Source organism: Argiope bruennichi, chromosome 6 (genome assembly GCF_947563725.1).
Source record: "Argiope bruennichi chromosome 6, qqArgBrue1.1, whole genome shotgun sequence".
NCBI classification, from domain to species: domain Eukaryota; kingdom Metazoa; phylum Arthropoda; class Arachnida; order Araneae; family Araneidae; genus Argiope; species Argiope bruennichi.
In genome coordinates, this window is record NC_079156.1 from 134,424,173 (window position 1) to 134,437,408 (window position 13,236).

Here is a 13,236-nt window from a genome sequence, read left to right on the forward strand (position 1 = left end):
AATATTTTATTATGTGTAAAAGTGTCAAGAAATGCCATAAACAATTATTTTCTACTCTTTTACGAATAAAGTAAAGGGATAAATGGTTCTGGCGCACGTGTCTTTCTTGAGATTTCGTTATTATTATTTCGTTATTACTTCAAAACATGGGCGCCACTGTTGAATCACTGCTAGTCATTTACTACTCAGCTATTAACACATTGCGTACGGGTAACGATATTTCTCGTTTTTAGCAGACCAAACGTTGTGGCCGAGTTACGAGACATCTCGTTTTCCTGTTTTTGCGGCTAAATCGATGCATAATCAACCAGAGGCAAATATTTAACACATTAAGTACCGCAAAGAAATCTGTAATACGCCTGTAACAGCACGTTTTGGGGCAAACGTGTACGTTCTAAAATCATCATAACTTTGTTATTTATAAAGCAATTTTTCAATAGGAGAAAACTCGTGAGCAGTCTGTAACCAGTGGGGCGCGGAACACAAGAAAATTCGTGAGCGGTCCTTAATGTCTTAACACAAGATACTGCTGCAAATCGGGCCGAACGCCATTGTACAAGGGAATATGCTTTACTAAACATTACACTCTAAAACATTATTCAAGTCTGTGAAATAAATAACAGTTAAAATGTAAAATTTATATTAATATTTAAGAATACTTTATGTAAATATGTGCATATATGCATTCTATTGCTTGCCAAGCATGCTTCTAGAGCGTTCAAAAATGTGCGGGCTTTGGGAGCGCATTGAGCGCGCAAAGTTACAAATATTTTCAGCAGTGAAATGATAACACCTTTGAAATAGCATTTCTAAAGGTTTCAGGTAGTCAAGTTACATTTTTGTTCACTTTTTAGCCTGTTTTTTCATTATCTCGAGAGTGCGCGAGGAAGCTCGTGTTCGTTCGAAGGTGAACGGGAAACCGCTCGAGATTCTCAAAGAGCTCGTCCTTGAGAACTGGTCGAAAGATAACGATCTTAAAATTTGTAAACAATGACTGATGGAATCGTTCCTTTTTTAAAAAAATATATATATATATTTTAATTTTACATGCTTTAAGTTAATTATCATGTTGGAGTATTTTTTGAACACTTTTTCGTGCTGAAGTTAGAGGGTCATTTATCGCTATATCGCTGACTTGATAACCTTTGTTGAGGCGAAAGGATAGTATCAATCTTTTTGATCAGAATTTTAAATCTTATTCTTCAGTAAAGCATTAAAATAAATATGAGCTTTGTTTTGTGGTATTGAATAATTGTTCAAGTACTTTCTTGCTTACTGGATTTTCCTTAAGTCGCAAATGATCCGGAAAATGTTTACTTTTTAAAATTCTACTAAATTACTGTGTACGAATTACGTGTATTTGAAGAAAAAAAAAACATTCAGTGAATAGTTTATTGCTGAAAAGCTGCCGTTTTAAAATTGTATTTTTCTTATCGTTTATTATTCCTGTGTTGAGTTTTAAATGGCAGTTTACATCATCTTTATATATCGCAAGACCTGCTTGTCATAAATTCTATTAATGTTTACTTTTGATTTTTCTGGACAAACATCAAAATTATTAAATACATATCGTTTTTTCTTTCTTTCTATCTATCTTTTCAAAACGTTTTAATCAAATTGCTGGTGGTAACCCTCAAAATTGTCTTGATACTACCTATGATAATTTTTTTTTTTTCGTTATTTAGTAAAACTGATGACTATTCCATAAAATGAAGACTAAGACGTTTGCGGTTGAGATTTTTCTAATTAAACAATAGACGTTTGATTTGTGTAATTGCGTCTAGTTGTATTGCTTAGTGATCTTAAATGCTCTGTGTATTTTGATAACAATTTTGTTCTATATTTAAAGAGAAATCAAGTCTTTACATCTTTATCCGTATTAAATGTGGGATAGTTTTCGGGTTTTTTTTTTTTTTTTTTTTTTTTTTTTTGTATATTTTGATGTTTGAAAATGGTTAGCTATTCCATAATTATTGTTTTGTTCTTTATTAAATATTGTCTATAATATTGCTGTTTGCATGTCAAAGTCATCTTATCAAGTTGTATGGTGAATATTGACCTCACGATTTTGCTTGTATTTCTATATATTTCTAGTAAGAAACTGGATTTCGATATTGTGATATATGCATTGCACCTCAATTTTGTATAACTTACTTTAACAGTAATTATTATGTGCAGCCGTTTGTAAAAAGTTTGTTCAGATATGCAACCATCACGGTATCTTTGCGCAAAATGTGCTAAAACTTCTCTAAGAAACAAATAAGGTATCTTTTTTATTTATCAAAGATTTGTCAGCCTGCATGCTATTTACGGAACTCAGGAAAAAAAACGTAACATTTCTGCAATTTTTCTTTAAATTTTTGAAGAACGAAATTGAACTGCCTTAACTTGAAAATTGTGGGAAAATAGTAACAAGACCATTAAGCAAATTACCATAATGCTAATATAATTTTAAAGACAGAATGAAAAGTCATGTGCATTTAAATATACATTCGTCTGCGTTTATTTTTATTTTCCTCATGTCCAGTCATTGTAAACTATGGAAGCAGTTTCAATTTGGAGATGTAACGAAGTTTTGATGTTCTGAAAATTCAGTTTTATTCTATCATTTATTTTAAGCGTACTACTAAGTGTAGAATTCGTGGAACAAAATGTTTTGAAGAAAATTTGTTTAACACTGTATTCTGAACATTCACCAATTAACCACTTAATACATTCGCGTTTTTAAAGTCGGCCATAAAAAAGTTTTCGGTGGGAAAATTGCAACGTTTATATCAATTAAGTAATAATTTAAACAATATATATATATATATATATATATATATATATATATATATATATATATATATATATATATATATATATATATATATATATATATATATATATATATTATCCTGTTCTCATAGTTTACGAGGCTTTACCATAACATTTATTTAGCGTGAAGGGCAACTGCATCCGCAACACAACATCACGTGTAGAATTCTAATACTCTATGAACAAGATGCCGTGATTTACTACTTATTACTACAATTCGGGTCTTACTCTCTCTCTATTCCATTTCATTCCTGAGAAAACGAGAATTCCAATAAGTATTTCGCATCCAATTCAATTAGAAATAGTTCCTTCCTTGTCTAGTTCCTGTTTATTTTCAGTGCTTATTGAGAGTAGGCCGCGCTTTTAAAAAGTCGAGAAGGGTAGAAATGGGGAGGGGGAGTCGTCTGCTGCTTCGGCGCACGGGGGGGGGGGGGGTGAGGGCGGCATGAACACTCGCTGTGACTGTGTAATGCGGAAATGGAGCGCGGCGAATAAAAGGTAGCTGATTCAGGTGGTTGTGTGTGGGATTAAGATTCCAGTGTGTTCTAGGTGGAAAAGTTACTCACTTTACTAAAGCAATTACCTTTTCGGTGTGGACACCTTTTACGTGTTAAACACCGACTTTTAGTCATCGAACTTCTCAGGCAGACAGACCGACAAGACCCGTTCCACAGAGCGACCTAGAAATCGGAGAAAGTTGTCGGCCGATATCTTTTTATTTATTAGGTTTGTTTGACCCGAATAGTTCCGTTGAATTGAAGTTGGGGTCGATTAACAGGTCTCTTTCTCTCTACATATCCTGTTGGCATTCCAGGTATTGCTTCGGTTGGGCGATTCTGTGGTCGCTAGGTGAAAATTTTAGAAAGGAAAAAGAGACTGTTAGGTTTTTTTATAATGGAGAAGATTTCTAAATGTTTTGCAGTGCATTTAGTTACAGGGCAATTCCACATGAAGCAGGAAGCATTAAAAATGGGCAGGAAGAAATTTTATATGAAAAGGGAGACCCTCAGTACTAGGAGTCAATGCGCCTTAGGTTAATCTACACATCCTAGGTTCCTATTATACCTAGGACCTTCATTATATTACTGGGAGATTCCATCGTTGACGTTTTTGTATACCTCCACAAAATATCCCCTTTTGTGTTTGCCTTCGTCATAAAGTAAAAAAGAAGCGAATATGCTTTTGTACACCTTCCTTTTGATGAATCCGGTCCAGAAATTGACCCTTTGCACTCGAATGGTACCTCTCGCTCACCATTCAAGACGGTCGACATGTTGACATTTTATTTATTTATTCCATTTTGATTGTTAAAATACCTGCAGAGTAGTAAGAAAATGCAAATGAATTAAATGGGAGAATTCAACTTAAAACGATTATATTTATTTTTCGGAGCAATAAACAAATCTTTGTATTAGGTGAATAGTTAGCGTCGAATTGCTTTTCCGAGTTCAAAGGGTTTATACAGATGATTACACATTTAAGCTATTGCATTCACATAAGCCATCGCATTCACATATAAATAAAGCGACAGTCCTTCAGACAGTCAACCAACTGACGGTTTCATTGAAAATTCGATAGAAAACGAAAATTTAGTGTGAAGTGGATCTATCAAGTTTCAGCTGTCTACCTTTCCCTGATTTCGAAGTATCGTGTTCATAATCCCAAAATTGGTTTTATGCAGATTCAGGAAGATGTAAAAATCTCCAGAATCTTGAATTTGGATCTTTTTCACCGTTAACAGCATTTTTTCATATATGAGAAAATAGATATTTAAATGGGCATGTTTGTTTCATTGGTTCCTTAATCCTTCCAATTTGATCCGACCAGAAAATGTTGCCCTATTTGTTTCATTGATCAGTTTTTTTTAAGGTTCTTAGAATAAAAATAGGAAGTATCTTCGTTTCAGAATGAGGGAAATCAGATTTTTACTGTTGGGGCCAATGTGGTGGAATGTAGATGATTATGATCCGTACAGGAAGCAACAGGGCGAATGTTTTGAGGAACATTTCTTTTAATAATCACATTCACACACTAAACAAGCACAAAGACAAGACATTCACGCGGTCGTCATCTCATCTCATTCTAATTACACTCGCAATGCATTATGGGATGGCCTCATCAGACATCCCCATCTAGTATCCAAAAGAGAATATAAGAGTAGTGTACATGCTACACTGTTGTATACTTTCAATACTTCATCTGAGATTTATATTTCTGTAAGAAATGATAAATTCTCTGTTCTGCTTATCATTTAAAATTATTTTCGATTCTTTAGTCTTTTCTACCGTTTTTTCAGATCCTAAATAGCTCAGACTTTTGTACATTAACACTTCAGCTTGACTGAATCAAATATCTATTGTAATTGGTCATTTTAAATTCTAAACCGCATTTAATTTGAATTAAATTTGTTTTATTGGATATATTTTATTACATCGATATATGATTGAAAAATATGTCTTGTGCAAATAACCATTTTAATAAATATAATTTTTTTTAAAAAAATTGAAATTCCCGTTTGTTTTCTTAACTGTAAAACTGCATTACGCAAATTTCTTACGTATTTTACTTGGTCACCTCTTTTCCATCTCATAATTATTTTATCAGTTTTAATGTATATTGTTCTACATTCGTTTGCGTTACGATCTAATAGTCTTTATTATAAAACCAAGAAAAAGGAAGATTTAAAAAAAAAAAAACTGAATATAGACTTTATAACTTTCCATACCATACAACCAATCATCAAAAGGTTCTGTTTGAAAAAATTTTCATAGAAATTTTAATTTCTGAAATGCAATATCTTTTGAGTCACGGGATGCGATAATAGTTACAAAAATATAAATTTTATTGCCTTCCCGCTCATCTGTGTTTTTTATAAAGATTCATTGAAAAAAAAAAAGACTTTAATAGAGACAGTAGTTGGATTAAAAAAAATAATTATAAAATAAACATTCTAAATGCTTATTCCATTTTCTGTCTGCTGAGTTTTAAGTGAGAGGATTGCATAGAACCCGTGCTGGGATTTTCCTCATCACCAGTCACTGCGCCCCATTGCGCAATGTTATGCAATGTCTTTGCGCTTCCCATTGTTTTTGCCCGTGTTAGAAACCTCCGTTTGTACGGCTGCTGTACCGCTTTTTTTATTACCGTTATTAATCAGCAATCGCGTTTGAAACTTCCAAATAAAGCTTCATTTCCTATCTGATTACGTTTTTATCATTAGAAGCTTGTGTCGTAATCGCTCAAGCTAGCGACAAAGTATTGATTGTTGTAAATAAACATTTTGAGTGATATTTTTGGATTTTAAAGTAATGTACTTGCTTTTCAAGATTGAGTCGTGGAAAAGTTTGTGTTCCTGTTTAAATTTTTTAAAAGAATTTATGAATTCATTTTAAACAAGAATATTCTTTTTAAAAATTGATTGATTTTTCTGTGCTTTTATATACAACATGTTTATATATATAATTTTTATAGTGCCTAGTAGTTTTAATTTAAAAACAAACTGTTTACTTAGTTACAAAAAATATCAATTTAAGTTTTTTTAATGTAACTCACTTTATTGAAAGCAATATACTTGGCCTCTGTATTTTGAATGGCTTATATCACCCCCACCCCCTTCTATGGGCCGCAGTGGCCTAATGGTAAGGTATAGGCTTTAGAGCTAGAGGGTTTCAGGTTCGAGACCCGATGCGTTAAATCCGTCGAGTGCGTTAAATCCGTCAGTGCCGAACGGCCTTCCGCTGGTGTGGGTGGAAGTTTGGATAAGGGGGTGCCAGCTCAGGTGTCGTCCTCGTCATCTGACCGCTATTCAAAATTATGAGGTCCGTCCCAAAATAGCCCTAGTGTTGCTTTAAAATGTTACGTTAATATAACAAGACTAAACTAAACAGAATTCGATTATTCTTCTCTTGGCTATCTAGCTTTATAACTAATTAAATATTTCTGAATTAGAAATTTGAACAACAATAATAATAATAAAAAAAAAAAGCTGATGGATTTTCTATTTGGCGATCTTGATTCAATATTTATTGTTTCTAAAAGTCTTGTGTGACTTTTTTTTTTCTTTAGTATTATTATTTTGGGTAGTCAACAGATGTTAATTTAAGGAACTGAAAAATCAGTTCAATTATATTCAAGTACAAGCTTGAAATAGACTGTTTCTCTTTCTTTCATATGTATGAATTTTATAAGAAACCTTTCACCAGGAAAGTTCTTAACTAAATCTTTTGCAAATCAAGAGTATAAACTATCTTCGCAACCTTCCTGGAACTTCTCAGTCATTCCGACTTAGGCAATTTTAGTTCGACTTGTATTTTACTGGAAAACATAGCGATGCACCTCATCCCTTAAAATCTGATTTCTATTTTGTCGCGGAAAATTTTTACATAAAATCTGTAGCCTCTCCAATTCTTTTGCTCAGAGATAGGACATTTGAATTAAAAAAAACAAACAGTGGAACATAGAATGGATTTCCTAATTGGTTATTGATTGTACATAATGCTCTTCAGGGTTGATTTGTTAATTGTGACAGTGCTATAACCTCGTATCCGTTTTGCCTGGAGTAAATTGTTATGCGAAAGCGGATGAAGTCTCGGAGGTGGTGCGTTCGCTGTGTTGAACGAAGTGATTTTGAAAGATTCGTATTGTAAACGTTGAAAATGAGCAAGAGATTACGGAACTTAATCGGATTGTTTAATTTTTATGCTTACGTGCGGATTTACACAGGAAATGATGGATATCTCGTCAAAAATGGATAGTTTTATAAACAGTAATTCCGATGCATTTATGGATTATTCTGATTTAAATAGATAATAAAATGAACAAAGGAGGGAGATTAATAAACTGCATACTTTCTATTTTGAGAGCTCTGCTATATTTTTATCGTCCCCCCCCCCTTCATTAGAAATGAAAATTCAGTTAGAATGCTGGTAACCTAGACAACAGACGCTTTGTTAATTCCATGATTTCAGAATTTTAGTCATTTACCTTCATTTTAGTAATGTCTGTAGGAAAAATTGCTTGTATTGATATTTTCGCATATCTATAATTACTCCGTTTTCAAATTTGCTTGCGAGCTTGTTTTTGTTTAGATTCTTATTGCCCTAATTTCTAAAATAAAGTGTTTGCTAAAATTAAAAAAGCAAATAAATAAATAAATAAAATAAAATAAAATAAATCTGGATATTTAATTTTACCCATGCCGTTGACAAAGATTTACAAAATGCATATCAGTTTTGCTTATTTAATTTTATTTGAAAAAGAGAAGATACTATTTCATATGGGTTTGAAATTGAATGTTCTGGTGATTTCTTTCCCCCTCTACTGTGGTTCTTATTGTTTGATATGAATTCACTTTCGATCGGAGACTCATTTATTTCTTTACAATATTCTTAAAGAATATTCTGAGTCTCTTTACGAACAGCTTCTATTTCATTGCAGTAATATGCAATTCCATCTATCAAAAATTGATATTTTCAGTATTTGATTAGTCATTGTTAGATTTTAGTTTATAGAAATAGATAATCAGATTAAATAATTCCTTTGTTAATTAGTCGTATCTCTTACGTTTTCAAATTTAGGCTTTCATAGTTCAGAAAATTTTTCTCTGAACGTTTTTATTTATTTGAAGCTATTACTGCTATCTTGTCATGCAATTCATATGTACATTTGAATAATGCTGCCCCCCCCCCCGAAATGCATATTGTGAAGCTTGAGGTTTCTTATCTTCAGTAAAATCTGATTAAATCATTGCGTTGAAGAAAAGCACCCTTTTCTTGGCAGTATCGATTCGTCGCTTTAGCTTCGATAATGCAGATGTTTTATTATCCATCCCCTATGTCATTTCCTTTTGTTAAATCGACGTAATAGCTCGGTTTGTTTTTACCAATCCTTTCTTCGCGAAGTCAACGTTCTCCCTAATAATGCAATTAAAGAAGCTGGCTGAAAGGCCATTTGCGGTTATTTGATGTTTTTATTTGATTCCTTATCCGTCTTAATAAAGCTGCGTGCGAGTGTGTCAAGATGAAATAAAAAAATAATTTCAGTACAATAATTTCAAAAAAACTCCTCCCGTAACAAATTTTTAATCATCAATAATTATTGTAAGAATACAGTGAAAATGCTTTTCATAATTCTGAGACTTGTAATTTTTAGCATGAGACTTTTTATTTTGTGTTTACGCAAATATAAATGCCATTTATCACACACTCCATTATGTTTTTGACCTCATGGTAATCTGTGTATCTGATTTTTCATTGACTGTCTTAGAAAGTTTTGGCACTTTAATGCGAAAAAAATATGATTATGTAATCTATGCCATCTAACTGAAAATTATAAAGGCATTCAGATGTGTGTATTGCTGTTTTTATAATGTAAAAATATTTCTGATCAGTGAGAATAGAATGTGTATCATGAATAGGAAGAAGTTTGCTCAAATAATTTTTGTCGGCATTTTATTCTAATATGAAATTATAAAGTTGCTCTGTTAATATTCTGATTCAAAAAGGATTCGTAGTAATACTGTTCCTCATTTTAGTGGTATGATATTCTGAAAATTCAGAAATATTTTTTTTAAAATGTGTATACTCTTTTATTATTATTTTTATTTTATTTTTAATAACCGGGATATACCAGCAGAAACTGATTGAATTCGTTTATGAGGTAGAGATAAATTTTGACGCCATTGAATTTAGAAGTTAATAGTAATGATGCGAATCAGTTGATAGATTCACATAGCAAAGAGCTGGCTATATGTAAATTAAAAGATGCTCTTGAAGCCGACATCTCAAGTGAAGATCGTTTCAGGTTCGAGACCCGATTCCACTGAAGAACTTTCCTGTAAGTGGGTCTGGTATGCGTTAAATCTGTCGGGGCCAAACGTCCTCCCACTGGTGTGGTGTGGAAATTTGGAGAGGGGGTGCCAGCTCAGGTGCCATTCTCGTCATCTGACAGCGGCACAAAATTATGAGGTCCGTCCTAAAATAGCCCTAGTGTTGCTTTAAAACGGGGCGTTATTATAACTAAATTAAAACTCAGGCGAAGATCCAAAAAGAGATCAAAAGACAGTTACAAGCATGATAGAAGATTTCACCTCGTAAGGAAACAGGCGATAACAAATTTAATAGACAATTTATTCTAATAAAGAACGTATTATAGTTGCAAGGCAAGGAATTTGAATATTCAACCTTATTCTCATGGACGTGATTCGACTTGCCTGAGATTGTTCTTGGGAACCTCTGATCACTCGGAATCCGAGCAATGGAGCCATTTCTATGGAGCGTGTATTATCTGCCTACTTCGATTTCCAAGAAGTTTCGACGTTTCGTGAAGAAGGTGGGGCTATTCCATGTTCCTGAGCTGAATGGTGGATCTTTGTATTCACACAACATCAAATATGACGCATTTTTGTCTAGATTTGTCTTGCTGTCGGAAATGAGACCTTAGCTTGCTATAAAAAAGTCACTTGATGAGAAAAACTTCTTATGAGAAGAACTGAAGATTTTATGAAGCCATCGTTATCAAAATAACTCCATTTCATACAACATTTTTAATTTGAAATCGTCAAATTTTTAATTGATATTTATGAAAACTAAATTCTTTATTATATGCTTTCCTTCCAAATAGCTTTCTTCATAGTATTTACTTTTTATTAATTCAAATTCATTTATTTATATTGCTAAATAAAATTCTGTGTTGCGCGCCTTTCGTCTGCGCCATCTACCCAATAAATCCTGAATATCGAGTATCTAAAAAATAGAATACTATACTGTCTTACTTATTAGTTTGAAGGAAAATGAAGTCACTTTCAACTTCTTTATTCATCGTATGGTTGTGAGGACGTGGTTCACGATCCATTACAGCAATAGAATCCTTCACGTTTTAAACGTGTAGCAGTCACTGACTAATATTAAACACTTGGAAAGATATCATACTATTTGCTGGCACATAAAACAATCTTTCTGCCAAAACAATCACAGCCTTGAAAAACTGTCATCTATTCGCATTTTCATTCAAATTTTAAAAACAGCAGGATATGGCTATGCGCTGTCAGTTGCGATTTCGTGTTATTGTTTCACGCCTAATGCTTTTTAAATGTGGTAAGCGTTTAACCTCTTGTAATAATGAATGACTTCCTAGTTTCCGCTACTTGCCAGATTCTCCTGCTGCCTCCATCATTTTCCTAGTTCTGCGCAAAGTGTGATTTTTTGGCAGAAACGATGGCGTTTTTATAGCAAATGGCGAAAGTTACATTGTCTGCTTCTCTTTTTGTTTCCCATTTCTCCGTGGAATGCCATTTCCCCTCCTTTTTGTTTTAGTTTTTAACCTCAATATGCAGCCATGCGTGTGGGCTCTGGCTAGACCGTATCCATTGCTACCGGTCCAGACTGAATGGTGAAGGGGGATTCACCTTCCAAGGCCACTTGCTGGTGAAAACTGATTAATTGTCTTTGGATGCTTCGGATAGGATCAGTGGTGCAACCAGGATTTTAGCTATGGTTTTAAAATCAGTCTGCAATGAATGGGGTCTGGAAAGTCGGTCAGGTTGAGATGCGCCAAAGTGGGTTAAAGGGGGTTTAAGAAGTTGGAATGACGAGCGAGATTTCTTTCCAGGTTTTTCTTTTTAGAAGCATTTTTTCCTGGAAAACTTTCTGCTACTGAAATATATTAAGTATGTTTTATGGAATAGAAATATTTGGCAAATGTGATCGCTAAGAGAGCTTGCTTTCTTGTTTTATCTTAAATTCCTAAATTTTTTCAAACAGGGGAAACAATTCGCGATTCCAGAATATTCGTTATGTTAACAAAATATTTAGGTGAATAATGAATTTTACGTAGTATTGTCGTTCAGAAAAAAACCTTCCTAATATATTAAATGCATTTAAATACTGTACTCGAAGTATTTCTCTAATTGAATTTTCTGTATTATTTTCAGGATTAATTATCCTAAAAATATTTCTTTGTCGTTAAAAGCTGAACTTCCATCGGTTGTATTTACTCCTCAGATTTTAACTTTTATTTATTTATTTGTGTTCTTTGATGCCAAAAAGAAATTTCGCTTCTTTGGTCTTCCTGTTGCAAGTCGAAAAAGTCTCCTGTCATTTGTTCATAAGATTAATGTGACGAACATTTTTGCAAAATTTGTGCCATGACCAGTTCAAAGTAAAAAAGAAATGCTTAAATTGCACTTTAAACACTATAAATCCATTAATATACTTCAAAATTCATTTAAAATTAAATCCGAATGCGTTCTGCGGTTTTTTACTATTTATTATGACAAACGGAATTCGAAGAACTAATTCAGTTCCATTCTAGCTAGGGACCCCACTATTGTGGTATTACCAAGAAATGACCTGTTAATAATATCAGCCATGGATTTGACACATTCTTATTTATTACAGAATAATCGGCATACAGCATAACCATAAGGTAGCTAATAGTTTTTAAAGCTTCGAAAATTTTTATAAAATTTAGAGTATTTGTATGCAACTTTGGCTGTTCTACAGTCATACTACTTTAATTACATCTAAACATATTAGTGAAGATTTTGTCTGAAATGCACATTTCCTTATGATATTTCATAATATATATTTGCTGTTGAGTTATTTTGATATTTTAATATCAAAAAGCATGCCAAAGTAAATTGCAAAATTTCTAAAACAAACTCTCGGACGATTTACAAGCCTTTTCTTTGTATAACCTTTATTTCCCCTCAATTTGATAACTCGCAAGCATTTTCATTTGATGTGTTGCTGATATGCGGTCAAATGAAACGTACACAAACAAGTCAGACTCGAGATGTCCAATGAGGAACTTGCGCAGTTTTTTTAGTCTTTGTCTTTTCGCTCTGACAGGTGTCATAAACAAGATTTGTGCATGTGATTGTTTAGTGCCTGATAAGGCGACGCTTTACGTGCACCCTAATCTCCTATTCTGAAGTGTTGGTCACGATAAACTTTTCAGCGAATCTCTTTGACGAATGAGACTCGTGCATGAATATAACATTTTGATGAGAACTTGGTTCTGACGTTCCTCTTTCGTATAGTAAAAATTGGATGGGCGAAATTGAAATGATTATGTAATCTTGAAATTCTTTACCCTTTTTTGACCTCTCCTATCCAAGATGTTTATTTATTCGTATGTATACTCGTATATAAAGAGAAAATACTGTAATCGTTAATGTATCGATGAATCTAAATAATGTGTTAAAATTACAGAGTCCATAAAAACAACTTTTAAATAAGATGTGGCTGAAAAAAAACTATTATGATGTTTCAAAACTTTTTTTCATAATTTTGATGTATTGACATTTAAAGTACTCTTCTTCTCGACCACTTATATAGCCCATAGCACAGCTTGTAATTAAAGTACGAAGCGCGAAATACTCGAAACTCTGTTAATATATGTGAAGTCACTTTTACCGTT

At 33.0% G+C, this 13,236-nt stretch overlaps 1 protein-coding gene across 1 annotated transcript in view; it reads left to right on the plus strand.

Moving 5' to 3' along the window:
• LOC129971183 (RNA polymerase II elongation factor Ell-like) overlaps positions 1 to 13,236 on the plus strand; it is a 107,303-nt gene that overhangs the window by 61,203 nt on the left and 32,864 nt on the right. The gene's annotated exons all lie outside the window — the stretch shown is intronic.